This window comes from Neomonachus schauinslandi, chromosome 11 (assembly GCF_002201575.2).
Source record: "Neomonachus schauinslandi chromosome 11, ASM220157v2, whole genome shotgun sequence".
NCBI lineage: Eukaryota > Metazoa > Chordata > Mammalia > Carnivora > Phocidae > Neomonachus > Neomonachus schauinslandi.
In genome coordinates, this window is record NC_058413.1 from 31,585,482 (window position 1) to 31,600,171 (window position 14,690).

The following is a 14,690-nucleotide window of genomic DNA, read 5'->3' on the forward strand; positions in this document are numbered from 1 at the left end:
GCGGAGAGGGCTGCTCGCGCTGCCGCTCCCCCTGGCGAGCTAGCATGAAATCTCCCTGCCCCTGCCGAGATCAAATGGAGCTCCTCGCTCAGGGGGTGCGAGTATTACCTCCGCCATGCAATTTCCACTATCAATAATTTAACTTCTTTGCTGCAGAACAGAAGGAGTACATACCGGGCACCAAAGACTCGCACCCCCCACTTCTTTTTAACCAAAGGGAACGTGAAAAAAAAAATAATAATAGAGTCTGGGAGTTTTGGGGCCGAAGTCTTCCCCAGAGCAGCTGCCTTGATGTTTACTTTGACAAGTAGTGACTGAAAAGGTGGGTTTCTTTTCTTTCTTTCTTTCTCTTTCCGTTTTTCTCTGGTCTGCTAGAAAGCGTTTGGCTTTAGTGAGGTCTGTCATTACTGGCTGGAGCAAGTAACTTGATGTAACGTTATCTGGGGGCATTCATTAATAAAAAATGCCTTTATTATCTTGATTGAATTCCTATTAGGCAAACTCTGGAGAGGTCAGTGCACGAACTCTGTTTAAGCCGACGTGTTTAAGGCAGCGGAGTAAACCAATAGCCCCCATGCTCCGTGCGATTTCATTGTGTGCTCGCGTTTGCAGCTCCGTCGTGCGGGAAGGTGCGGGAAGGTGTGTCTCCTGGCCCGGGAAATGCACGCCCTCTCCCGCAGAACTTGGGTGCTGGGATAGGGCAGAGGGAGTTGCAAGCAAGGGGAGCAAGACCCCGGGGGCGCTCGATTCGCACCAGCTCCTTCCCGCCCCAGCGCGCACAGCCTGGGTTTCCGCGAAGGGCGCGGATGCGGGGTTTCCCCGGGCGGGGGTAGGTCGCTCCTCGAAGCAGCGGGCGCGGCGCGTACGTCCTGCCCCGGAACCCCGGGCGGGCGCGGGGCTTGCGGGGACACGTCGCGGGGTCCCAAGGACAGGTGGAGGCGGGTGCACGGACCCGGGGAGCCCCGGGAGCCCCAGGGGCTGAGCCAGAGCGAGGAAAAGGCGCGGCGTTCCCTTTAAGCGGCCGCCCCGCACGGGTATCGGTGGCGCGGGCGAGCCGGGGGAGGGGGGCGGGGGGCGGCGCCGTTTGACCAATCGAAGCTCAACCGAAGAGCTAAATAATGTCTGACCGGAGCTCGAGGCGCAGGCTGGAGCTCCCGGTCACCGCCGCCGCCGCCGCCGCGCCCGGGCGCACCCGCCCGCTCGCTGTCCCGCGCCCCCCGTCGCGCCGCGGGCTCCCGGGCGGGGCTGAGAAGCCGGCCCGGCGCGCCCCCCGCCTCCTCCTTGGGAAGCTTTGATGAGACACTTGAACTGCAGTTGCCACCGCTGTTGTGGGGCCGGCGGCCAGCGGCTCCGCGACGGGGATCCGGGCTGGGCTCAGGGGCCAGGAGCGAGATAACGATGTGACTCCTCCGCCGGGGACCCGTGAGCTTTGTGTGGACTCCGAGGTAGGCGAGTAGCAGGCGTGGGGCTTGGCGCGGGAGCCGCCCGTCCGCGGGGGAAAGTTGGCTGGGGGGGCCCGAAGTTGTGGGAAGAGGTTGGAACTCCTTTCCTCCCCTCCAGGAAAAGGGGGACTTGGAGTTGCTCCGGCGGAGCTTTCTCCTCGGCATCCCCCGGCCCAGAGGGCAGCCAGGACCCCCCGAGGGAGAGGGACCCCGGGCAGCCCTGAAGTGGGGGAGAAAAAGCCTAGAGGAGACGCGGAGCTGCGTAGCAGGAGCGGAGACGGCGCCCCGGGGATCCGCCGAAACCCTCCCCTAGCACAGCCGGGGTCGTGAGAGATTTAGGGCGCCAGCTGTCGGGGCCCTGACTGCAGTGACTGTGTCGGAGCTGGGATATGTATCTTTCCTATGGGCTGGCGGTCCCCGCGCAGATTTTGGGGGGTCCCTTGCTCCCTCAGCCCACACCACCGCCCCCGGGGCTCCAGCCAGGCTGCACACGGTCACCTGCGCCTCGGGATTTGAGACCAAAGCGGACTTACACAGGTCCAGTGCCAGTATATCTCGGAAAACTTGAGACACTCCTGCAGCTCGGACCTGAAAGGGGCTGCGGGACTCCGGGGCTGGCTGCGCCCACACTTAACCCCATCTCGCGGCCCTCCCTTGGAGCACCTTCCAGGGAATTACAAGTTTTGACTTTCGGGAGCAGGATGGGGTGTCGACTCGGGTGGGTCTCTGGGGATGCAAAGCCGGGAAGAAGGAATGGGTGAGCTGCGCCTGGAAAGAAATTGCTGAGGGTTTGGGGGCTTTATGCCCGACGGGCTGAGAAGGGAAATTGCAGACTGGGGGCACCCCCAGGAGAGAAAAGTCTTGGGGTCGCTGGAGTGAATTGGATTCGCGGTCGGAGGATGCTGTGTTTCTGTGTTGGGGGTGGAGCGGGGTGGAGCGGGGTGGAGGGACTGGGCTTGGGGGGGCGAGGAGGAGGGGGCAGGGAGCTTGGTGCTAGGGAAGGTAGAGGGTGCCCTCTGCCGGCCAAGCTACCCAGAGCAGCTGCTGGGGGCCGGGAGGCTGGGGGTGGGGAAGTGGTAAGGGATGACTTTCCGGGATCCCTTCGGGAGCTGGTAGGAGGGACTTGTTGAATGATGCTGCTGACTCCCGACTCGGATGTATTTGACCCGTGCTCTTCTTTGGCACCTAAGCAAAAAGTTTTCCTCGTGCTGGGGGAGTTATGACGGACTGCAGTTGGTGGTGTTAGGGCTCCCTGGATCTTATTTCTGGGTTCTCCAGGTATCTTATAGTTACCCCTCACAATGTCAGTAGTAGCCAGTGAACATTTTTTGACAAGAATGCAGGATTGTTCTTGGCCAGAAGCAAAGAAAATCATATTTCTGAATGTTTATTAATTCTCCTAGTACAGTAATCTTTTTAAAGCAAACCAGTGTCTAATTGGGAATGTTGTTGTTGTTTTTAAACTGCATATAAAACGTGTTATGCTATTAAATAAGATCTTCAAACTGGCTCTACTTCTTGGAAAATACCCCTTCTCTATTCTTATCCAAAAGTTTATTTCTGTATGTGTTTATTATAAGGTCAAAAGCTATTTTGGTCTAAAATTATATACTTTTTAAAAATATTTTTATTTATTGAGGTATAATTACAGATTTATTTCGTCTAAGTGTGGGAACCCTCAATGTTTACCTCCTGCAAAACATCATTTTTAACTTGAAGTTTCTGAGATTATGGCACATACTGCTCCATGTTGTTGCACGTAATAGATCACATCACACATTGCACATAGAGATTGCCAATTCTTGGCCCTGGGACCAGCACCCCTTTAAAACACTCACTAACTCCTGTTCCCTGATTTTGCAAACACCTTGCTTAAGATTTTTCTTTTATGAGTTTACCTCTGGGCTAGCAGCAGAGGTAAGAGAAAAGAAATAGACACTTGTTGAAATGTAACCATAACTTTTACTGGAATTTAAAACACGTTGGTCATCATTACTGGAATTCCAGGGCCATAAAATCGTTGTCTTTTTTTTTTCTACATTATTTTGCAAAATGTGATAAATGTTGGTAAATACAGACTGGTAGTAAGTATTTTGATAGAATTGTTATGTAGGAAGGGCTATTTTAAGTTATTACAGAACGTATTCTATTTATAAATGATATAAGCAGAAAGAAATGATTTCCAGATAAACAAGACGTACGTACATGTTTTGAAGCATTAGAACATTGCATACACACTTAGACATCACATTTTTTTAAAAGCAAAATAACAGAGTAATTTTTCACATACCTTTGGAGCCATTCATAGCCCATTCAGAACTGAATTAGTAACTGGAAATCATGTTTATTTTAAGGTGATATTTAAGGTCATTTAAGGTATAAAGTAGGTCAACATTTAAGTATCCACAGAATAAAGCATTAAGGAAATCTGTTTTAGGATGTCTTCTCAGTAAGTATAACTTTTACTTTCGAACAAGAGGAACTGGGTAAAGGATCATTTGCCTAAAAAGCAAATGATTCATTTGTACTAAGTGAATTAATTGTCTAAAGCTCATAATGGCCAAAGTGGGGTGGGGAGGTGCTGGAATATTGCTGGCTCATTGTGATTTACCAGGAGGGGGAAATCCTGTAAATGCAAATTTCTAAAATCCTGGCTTAAAGTCCTTTGGTTTCCTGTTTAATAGGGGCACCATTAGAATATAAGCTATTCCCTTCTTCCTGGAATCTTAACTTTTCAGTAGTCAAATGCAGATGATTGATAATCTCATTTTTTTTCAAACATAAATAGCTCTGGTTTGTAGTTGAGCACACACAGCAAGCTGGGCACGTCCAACATCCACCTGATAATAGCAAAGAGCTCTGTTACATGTTTTTACGTTTGTGTTTAAACCGTTCTGTAAATATCTCCCCCACCCCCCACTTCAGACGCATGGAGCACACAGAGCTCTATATTCTATATCCAGTTAGTGAACTTGTGGAATGTAACAGCCAGCAGCTTTGGGTCTCAATTACGGACTTACTCTTCTACTAAACTTCAAGAATATTGAAGATACACAATGGAAAGGTCATATGCACGCAGTTCATTAACATTTTAAGATCTAGGAAGTTAGTCCCAGAGTAGAGAGAATAATTCTCGATTTCGTGAATGAAAACAGCATGGAAATTGTATGATGGCTAAACTCTGAAGATCTTTTAAAATGAAAGGCACTCCCATTTTGATGTCTATAATAGCAAATTTATTTTAATGGTTGAAACATAATTTTCAACTCCCTGTATGGAAGATTGCAATTTGTGTGAGGGGGCCAGCTCAGCCAAATGCGAGTGAATATGTCCCTTTAATTGGGTAATTGCTAACTTTTCTCAACTTGTTTTCAAACGATTGTTATGGAGCACTCAGTTTCCACTAATTGCAAAATTGCTGCTTAATTGAAGGACTCTCAGCCATCTAGAGCAGCCATTCATCCACTGGCAGGCTCTGTAATCTCAAACTGTGAATTGCATTTTAAAAAGGAATGGAGCGGAGAATTCAGGGGAATTCTAGGTTTAAATGCTGGATGTTCAGTGGAGGAAGAAATCATTTGAACAAGAATCACATTAAGTTGCGTTGTGATAAATTTCCTTTACTAGGATGAATAACATACCCAGATGGGCTTCAAAAGTGAATGAGCAAACTTATTGGTTACCCTCTGCATCCATTTACTCTGTTCAGCATGGAGTAATGTTAAGCAATAAATGATGTTGGCAAATGAAATCCGTATGTCATTTGTATATGGGATTTAACCCTAGACACAGAAAAAAGCTTTGGTATTTTTAAGCTCAGGCATGTGTGTCCTCAAAGTCCCCTTAAACTTCCACTGAAGGCATATAATTGTTTAGTCCTAAATAATTTTATACTTAAACACATCTCTGGCTTTCCAGAACACTTAGACTAAAGCGTTAGAATAAGTCATGGACCCAGTTATTAAATATATGGAATCATTCTTGATGGCAGACATGAAACAATGAAGCTCACTAATATATTGATTTTGAAAAACTTTTGGGGGTAAGGGAGTGGTAAATGGGTGTGTTCCCTAAGTGGAACAGAAAGGTATTCTGTTTCTGTAGAAAAACGCGAGAATGTGGTCAGATAAGAAGTATGGAAGCTTTCATTTAACTGCAGATACTCAAATTCAAGTTCAGACTCTGGGACACTTAGGTTCTTGGTGAAACAAATCTGACCAGATATGCTGGATGCTAAGAAGTGGTTCATTGCCTTGATTCTCATTTGCACATGGTCTGAAGCTTGAGGATGGGTTCCTTTAAATGAATTGGGGGAGGGCCGGGGGCGGGACCAGGAGAGTGACAAGGGGGAAGCAGAGTAAAATTACGAGCTTCAGTGACAGCCATAATATAGCAAAAGTTTATTTCCAAAGATCCCAGAGAGTAAAGAACATTATGCAGTTTTCCCTAAAGGTTCACTTGAAAGAACTTTTCACTGGTTGTCATGGTAGTAATGTCCTGATTTTGAAAGCTCCCAGAACCTAGTAGCTCTTAAATGTGCTTTCATCTTGATTCCTTTGGTCTGACTGAAGCTTTATGACCACCTTCTGTGTTTTTGACATGCCTCTGCATACTTAGAGGGAGGTGGGTGGGCAAAGGAAGATGCCTTAATTCTAAGACAATATAATTAGGAAATGTAAAATTATATGGTAAGAAATCACTTAACTTCAAACTGGCTTATTAAAATAAAACTAGAAGACAGCCTGTCATTTAATTACAACCAGTGTGTGTAAAATTAAGATTTATACAATGGAAATTCAAAAAAAAAAAAAACAACGGCATTTTCAAGAAATGTAAGCAACTCATCAAAAGTTGAAGTAATAGTGCCACCTAGAGAACAAAATCACCAGCTTTACCAAGCCAAATGGTTCATTTGCCATATGAGCCCTTTGTTTTCAGGCTATACTTTTAAGGCTACAGTTACTAGGATTTGCTTGCTACCCTATTCAGATTTGGTGAGTGTGGGGGCGGGAGGGCGTAGAGGTTTGTTTATGCCTTTGGGATTGTAGATGAGATTTTAAAACTGGCAGATCCTCAACTCACTGCATACACTAAGTCATTTTAGCATTTTAATATAGTAGCCAAATGTAGATTAGCCTGCCAGGAATAAAGGCTGGCTTTCTTTCTTTTTTTTTTTTTAACACTTATTATTTTCAGTAATATGTATTGAAGCATTGAGTACAAAGGTTCTGATTTTATTCACTCGTTACAGGCAATTCATTACACTTTCTGAGATACAATAACACCAAATAAATTGAGTAGAGAGACCTGAAGAATGTCTTTGATCTGAGATCCAATTTTAACTTTAATGATTTGAGGAGAATTAAGAATAAAATATAGGGTCATATATGTAGCAAGACTTTAAACGCCAAAAAAGTAAGAGGGGAAAAATAGACAAGGAGAAGGAAATTATAAGAGCTGCCTCAGCCTTAGAATAGATAAAGATAGACATCTGAGCCAGCACCAACAGATAGTAGTGGAGCCAGGAACCAATAATTGCAAATTAGCTTAAAATTCTTTGATGACAAAAATCTGTGTTTAACTCGTTTTTGCATGCTCCCACAATAGCATCCAAAACGGTGCTGGTAGCAGAGGAGGCACTTGGACAAATACTGTTGAATGGACAAGTAGATTGATTAATAGTTGCTTCAGAGTCTGACTAGCAATGTAGACAATGAAGAAATCTCATTATTGCAGAAAAATGCTTGTTTTGCTGGCACAGGAGCAGAAGTTGGAAGAAAGTGTAGTGCTACCTACCGGTTGTTGATGTCCTTTAGTTGGCTTAGTTCTGAAATTTCTTATGCACAATTCTTTTATAAAGTTCATCATGTTTGGAACATAGGAAGGTTAGAGTTGATGTACGCAGTAGCAGCTGTCAACTTACTGGTGGATTTTCGTTTAAAATGTTTTCAAAGTTTTGGATGTCAGTTATTGTGCTTCAGGGAATGGAAAACTGTGTGTGTGTGTATTTTTTTAACAGTATATGTTAAGTTAGTGCCAGTTTTTTCCAGTAAGCAGATCACCAAAGAAAGTCATTATATTGTCTGTATTTTGTGTCATGCATGGGAACAATCAGGTGTGGAAAACTTTCAGGAAAAAAATACTAAAAAACGAGAGACAGAGAGAAGGAGGAAAAAGGAAACTCACTGAGTACAATTTTTGCCACATGAGATTGAATCTAATCAGTCTTGGGTTTGGAGTGGCTAGCATCAGCTTTGACTGCATTTTCTGTTCTTTCTGCCTTCCTGTGTTTTTGAAAACTGAAACTATGCCCAAATTGAAACAAGTTTCTCTGTCTTCCCACATGTTTGTTTATTTCTTGAATTATGGGGAGTGTTTTTAAACACAGATAAATTTCTTTTACATCATACAGAATCTGAAGGTCAAGCAGTTTGCTTCAGGCCGCTGGAAGGGATGCTGGGCCGAGTCCCAGGCCTCACTCCTAGACCAAACTGTCAAAGGTGCTGGCTTACGTACGTGACACTGGGAAAGTACATCCAGCATTAACATGCTGGCTGATAATATATCTAAAGGCACAGATGATATGGTTATCATATTGAAACCTAAAGCCAGGGGGTGCCTGGGTGGCTCAGATGGTTAAGCGTCTGCCTTCGGCTCAGGTCATGATCCCAGGGTCCTGGGATCGAGCCCCGCATCGGACTCCCTGCTCAGCGGGAAGCCTGCTTCTACCTCTCCCTCTCCTCCCAACTCCTGCTCTCTCTCACTATCTCTGTCTCTCTCTCAAATAAATAAAATAAAATCTTAAAAAAAAAAAAAGAAAGAAAGAAACCTAAAGCCAGGAGACATTCTGTTGAATCATAGAATCTGGATCATTTACATTTACTTAGATGTAAAATAGTATGATTTAGTTAAAATCAATTGTATAAATGCAGGAGAGAGTAGGGAGTTGGGAAAAGGTTTGGGGGGATGACTTACCAGACTATAGAAAGGAAACCTAGATGTTTTAAATCATCACAGGACCAGTGTGAGCCAGTGGTGTGACTACGGGCGGTGAACGTAGCTACTGCAATTTTGGTCTGCACTAGGAGAAGCGTAACACTCAAATGGGGAAGCTGATAATTCTCCTTCACTTTTTAGAGAGACTATATATAGGATATTATCTTCAAGGAACTGAAATTGCTCTCATCTGTTGAGATCATGGTGACACAGATACACAGGGCATTTGAAATCATTGCATGTGAGGAATGGTTGAGGGAATTTGGAATGGGTGGCTGGGGACAGAAAAACTTAGGCCCAAATGGCAAATGGTTTTTTGTCTCTCTAGCAACTCCCATCACATGATTCTGGCTACGTGGAATGCTGGCTTAAGAAGAATTCTGAAGCTGTCCAGGCTCAAAAGAGAAAGAATGTTCTGACTACTAATGCCCACCATGGCTGAGGGGTTTGCGGCAGCATGTGTGATGTTTTTGACATCCTTATTTACAGGACAGTCTTCACATGTGGAGGAGGGAGTAGGTTTGTTTTGTGTCACCCCAGAGAGCAGATCTAGGACCAGTGATATAAATGTAGGTAACTGTACATAGTGTCTAGAAGTATTTTAAGTTCCATTTAATTTTAGCAAATATTGAATGCTTACTGCATACAAAACACTTCATGGGGGGGGTGGATTTATAATCTAACAAAAAAAGAGACCTTCTTAGGATATGGTCCATTCCTGTTATAGATGTTTAAGCAGAGGTTGCAAACTGTTTAGAAAGGATGCATGCTAATGTGGGAGGTTGGAGTTAGGTATATGGGATCTGAAGTACCTTTGTACTCCTAAGTTTTTCATATACATTGATCATATCATAAAGTGTACTCCCTATTTTTAGTTAACATACAATCCTAATAATGACAATTACGTATCTTTGTTTTCTAATCCTCTACCTTTGCAGCTTTGTGAATTGAGTATCAGAAATGCTTCCCATTTTTTTTTGCAAAAAACTTTACTTTTTCCATACTTTCATATGGATTCCCAAAAGTAGTTTTTTTTCCTTTGGATTAGACTAAGCAGAATGTTTCTAAAAAGAGGCCTGATCACATTCAGATGCCCAAATTGCTTAAGAAATTAACTTTTGACATTAGATTTTCTAGAGAGTTCAGCGGCTGAACTAAAAAAACCTTCTCAACATTCACCTTCCCCTTCTGGGAACCATGAGATCTTGAGATATGACAGTTTGTTCCAGAGTTTCTCTTTTTAAATATAAAATGTCAAAGAAATGGACCCCTTCCCCAACCCATCAGGTTTCAACATAAGTTTCTTTTTTATAACTTATTTTGCTCTTGGGTAGAATAGTTGGAAATTAACATGCATGTGTTATCAAAATGCAAGTCTAGACTATGGGGTGCACAACCCACTCCAGTACTCATGAATATTTATTCTTTACAATCGATCTCTCAGACTGCTTTCAAGTATTCATATTGTCAGTGTATCAAACAGTTTACTTTTTTTTTTTTAAGATTTTATTTATTTATTTGACAGAGACAGCAAGAGAAGGAACACAAGCAGGGGGAGTGGGAGAGGGAGAAGCAGGCTTCCCGCTGAGTGGGAGCCCTATGCGGGGCTCCATCCCAGGACTCTGGGATCATTACCTGAACCGAAGGCAGACGCTTAACGACTGAGCCGACCTGAGCCGAAGGCGGACGCTCAATGACTGAGCCATCCAGGCGCCCCTCAAACAGTTTACTATTTACATCCCCTTTAGAACATCACATATTTTATGGTTTATGTTTTCTCCTGTTTCAAAGCTTTTCTTTTAAAAAAGTAAAAGTGTTATACACCGGGGATGATTATTTTACTCATTAATGCACCAAGCATTAATTGAGTGCCCAGGGGGTGCCAGGCACTGGGCTACATGGGGTTTCTTTTCCCTGTATCGATCCATCCATCTTTAGGTGCTACCTGTTAGGGAACTCCACTGATTTTTCCATATAAGGCTTCCATTACCTTTTCATATACTCACTTCAAAAGAGGCTTGGTCTTTAGAAGAAAAAAATGTGTTGAGCAAATTCTCTGACTTCCTATCCATACTGTATTTTCAGTGATGGTCTATAACATTTTAAAATAACTTATTTCTCTTTTAAGGGTTGATCTTTCTTATCCCTTGATTTTCAGGTGTCATTTTGTATTCAGATAAAGACAAAAATGCTTGTTAGAATTTTGTCTTAAACATTTTGCTGCTAGAAGACATTTCACGAGGAACTCTTTGTACTGGATGCTGGTAGAAGCCACAGTAGAACTTCTGAACCAGAGATGCTGGTTCATATCCACTGACTTGATGATGGATTTTTTTCCTTACATACGAGGACATGTTTGGGCCTCTTAGTATTCAGGAATGTATCTTTCATTTGACAGTGTTTATAAATGCTGTATGTATATAAATTTAAATTGTGAGGATGCTTCCATTTCCTGGAAGCTGCTTTCATGATTATGCTGAGTAAGGAAAAGATGGAAAAATCAGTTTAGTGAATACTATCTTGCCTTTAAAGATTAGTCAGTAACATGTTTAAATTTAGTAATGTATGTCTTTAGAGTTTACTAAAAACCTCTTTTTAATCCATAGGATCTCCTTTCATGGTGAAGTCAGGAGGTGTTTTTGCTCAAACGTGTGGTAGAACTAAGAATTCATATGTGATGTTCATGGGTCATGTAAATATGCCAGTATAATAACTATGAGCAGTTTGGCACCATCAACTCAGAAAGGAATGTTTAACCTCTTGATATATAACAAGGAAGCAAATTTTCACGTAGTTCTGTGAATTTCAGAAAAATCAGGAAGTTGATCAAGAAGGGGTAATAGGTCCCACTTTCCTTCTCCTACACCATACTTGCTGCCATGCTCCCAGCCTTCGTTTACACTCCTGAGCAGGGCAGCTAGAATAAGCAGCAAATAAATAGTGTCAGAGAACACTCTATGCTTTGCGTTTTGAGACAAACTCAGAGAGATAGACACATGTCCACTAACCTCAAAACTAGTAGTATGAATATAAATAAATAAGTAAATTGTAGGGCTGTTTTTTTTTTTTTCCCTCTAACAAAATCATATACGGAACCTAAGTATGTAAAACAAGAATAAGCAGTGCTGTTCTAGTCAAACTACAGGTGGGAACATCAGTGTCCTGCCCCTTTGGCCTTGATCAGTTTTGTCACTTGCAAGAGGCCCCTTGACACCCCGCTCTGCAAAACCCAGATGGAAAACTATTTTTCTAGATAAAAGTCAACAAGTACAAATCCCAGAGTCCTAAATCTTCCTTCCTTTTTCATGAAAATGACTGTCCTCCTGCCCATTCCTTGGCCGTTCTCTTGCATTGAGAGTTGTGTTCATCTGCTTGTTCAGAGTATTCACAAATGGAACTTGATAAAGGAGATACTTCTACATGAAATTTTTCCCATTGCATAGTTTTTAGAAATAATCATGATGAAGTCCCAGTAGTTCATTTTTGCCCTTGCTTCCGTTGCCTTTGGCGATGTTTCCAGGAAGAAGTTGCTGCAGCTGAGGTCAAAGAGGTTGCTGCCTGTGTTCTCCTCTAGGATTTTGATGGATTCTTGTCTCATATTTAGGTCTTTCAACCATTTGGTGTCTATTTTTGTGTGTGGTGTAAGGAAATGGTCCAGTTTCGTTCTTCTGCATGTGGCTGTCCAATTTTCCCAACACCATTTGTTGAAGAGACTGTCTTCTTTCCATTGGACATTCTTTCCTGCTTTGTCAAAGATTAATTGACCATAGAGTTGAGGGTCCATATCTGGGCTCTCTGTTCTATTCCATTGATCTGTGTGTCTGTTTTTGTGCCAGTACCATACTGTCTTGATGTTGACAGCTTTGTAATAGATCTGGAAGTCCGGAATTATGATGCTGCCAGCTTCACTTTTCTTTTTCAACATTCCTCTGGCTATTCGGGGTCTCTTCTGATTCCATACAAATTTTAGGATTATTTGTTCCATTTCTTTCAAAAAAGTGAATGGTGTTTTGATAGGATTGCACTGAATGTGTAGATTGCTCTAGGTAGCACTGACATCTTCACAATATTTGTTCTTCCAATCCATGAGCATGGAAAAATTTTCCATTTCTTTGTGTCTTCCTCAATTTCTTTCATGAGTATTTTATAGTTTTCTGAGTACAGATTCTTTGCCTCTTTGGTTAGATTTATTCCTAGGTATCTTCCCATTTTGGGTGCAATTGTAAATGGGATTCACTCCTTAATTTCTCTTTCTTCTGTCTTGGTGGTGGTGTATAGGAATGCCACTGATTTCTGTGCATTGATTTTATATCCTGCCACTTTATTGGATTCCTGTATGAGTTCTAGCAGTTTTGGGGTGGAGTCTTTTGGGTTTTCCACATAAAATATCATATCATCTGCAGAGTGAGAGTTTGACTTATTCTTTGCTGATTCGGATGCCTTTTATTTCTTTTTGTTGTCTGATTGCTGTGGCTAGGACTTCTCATACTATGTTGAATAGTAGTTGTGATAGTGGACATCCCTGCCACATTCCTGACCTTAGGGGGAAAGCTCTTAGTTTTTCCCCATTGAGAATGATATTCACTGTGGGTTTTTCATAGATGGCTTTTATGATATTGAGGTATGTACCCTCTATCCCTATACTCCGAAGAGTTTTGATCAAGAAAGGATGCTGTACTTTGTCAAATGCTTTTTCTGCATCTATTGAGAGGATCATATGGTTCTTGTTCTTTCTTTTGTTAATGTATTGTATCACGTTGATTGATTTGTGGATGTTGAACCAACCTTGCAGCCCAAGGATAAATCCCACTTGGTTGTGGTGAATAATCCTTTTAATGTACTGTTGGATCCTATTGGCTAGTATTTTGGTGAGAATTTTTGCATCCATGTTCATCAAGGATATTGGTCTGTAATTCTCCTTTTTGATGGGGTCTTTGTCTGGTTTGAGGATCAAGTAATGGTGGCCTCATAAAACGAGTTTGGAAGTTTTCCTTCTCTTTCTATTTTTTGGAACAGTTTCAAAACAATAGGTATTAATTCTTCTTTAAATGTTTGGTAGAATTCCCCTGGGAAGCCATCTGGCCCTGGACTCTTGTTTGTTGGGAGATTTTTGATGACTGCTTCAATTTCCTTAGTGGTTATAGGTCTGTTCAGGTTTTCTATTTCTTCCTGGTTCAGTTTTGGTAGTTGATACATCTCTAGGAATGCATCCATTTCTTCCAGATTATCTAATTTGCTGGCATATAGTTGCTCATAATATGTTCATATAATTGTTTGTATTTCTTTCGTGTTGGTTGTGATCTCTCCTCTTTCATTCATGATTTTACTTATTTGGGTCATTTCTCTTTTCTTTTTGATAAGTCTGGCCAGGGGTTTATCAATCTTGTTAATTCTTTCAAAGAACCAGCTCCTAGTTTTGTTGATCTGTTCTACTGTTCTTTTGGTTTCTATTTCATTGATTTCTGCTCTGATCTTTATTATTTCTCTTCTCCTGCTGGGTTTAGGCTTTATTTGCTGTTCTTTCTCCAGCTCCTTTAGGTGTAGGGTTAGGTTGTGTATTTGAAACCATTCTTGTTTCTTGAGAAAGGCTTGTATTGCTATATACTTTCCTCTTAGGACTGCCTTTGCTGTATCCCAAAGATTTTGAACAGTTGTGTTTTCATTTTCATTGGTTTCCATGAATTTTTTAAATTCTTCTTTAATTTCCTGGTCGATCCATTCATTCTTTAGTAGGATGCTCTTTAGCCTCCATGTATTTGAGTTCTTTCTGACTTTCCTCTTGTGATTGAATTCTAGTTTCAAAGCATTGTAGTCTGAAAATATGCAGGGAATGATCCAGTCAATGAAACCAAAAGACAACCGACAGAATGGGAGAAGATATTTGCAAATGACATATCAGATAAAGGGCTAGTATCCAAAATCTATAAAGAACTTATCAAACTCAACACCCAAAGAACTAATGATCCAATCAAGAAATGGGCAGAAGACATGAACAGACATTTTTCCAAAGAAGACATCCAAATGGCCAACAGACACATGAAAAAGTGCTCAACATCACTCGGCATCAGGGAAATCCAAATCAAAACCTCAATGAGATACTACCTCACACCAGTCAGAATGGCTAAAATTAACAAGTCAGGAAACAACAGATGTTGGCGAGGATGCGGAGAAAGGGGAACCCTCCTACACTGTCGGTGGGAATGCAAGCTGGTACAGCTACTCTGGAAAACAGTATGGAGGTTCCTCAAAAAG

General features: G+C 42.2%; 1 protein-coding gene across 2 annotated transcripts in view; it reads left to right on the plus strand.

The window, feature by feature from the left end:
- The first annotated feature begins 273 nt into the window (after positions 1-273).
- The window catches only part of BDNF (brain derived neurotrophic factor), a 39,546-nt gene continuing 25,129 nt past the window's right edge, over positions 274-14,690 (plus strand). Inside the window, exon 1 of one of the 2 annotated variants that reach the window (XM_021685880.2) lies at positions 274-322. The gene's annotated coding sequence lies outside the window, so the exon portion shown is untranslated. Of the gene's footprint in view, positions 323-1,338; positions 1,446-14,690 lie in introns of those variants that run through there. The other variant, XM_021685881.1, reaches the window with a different exon arrangement.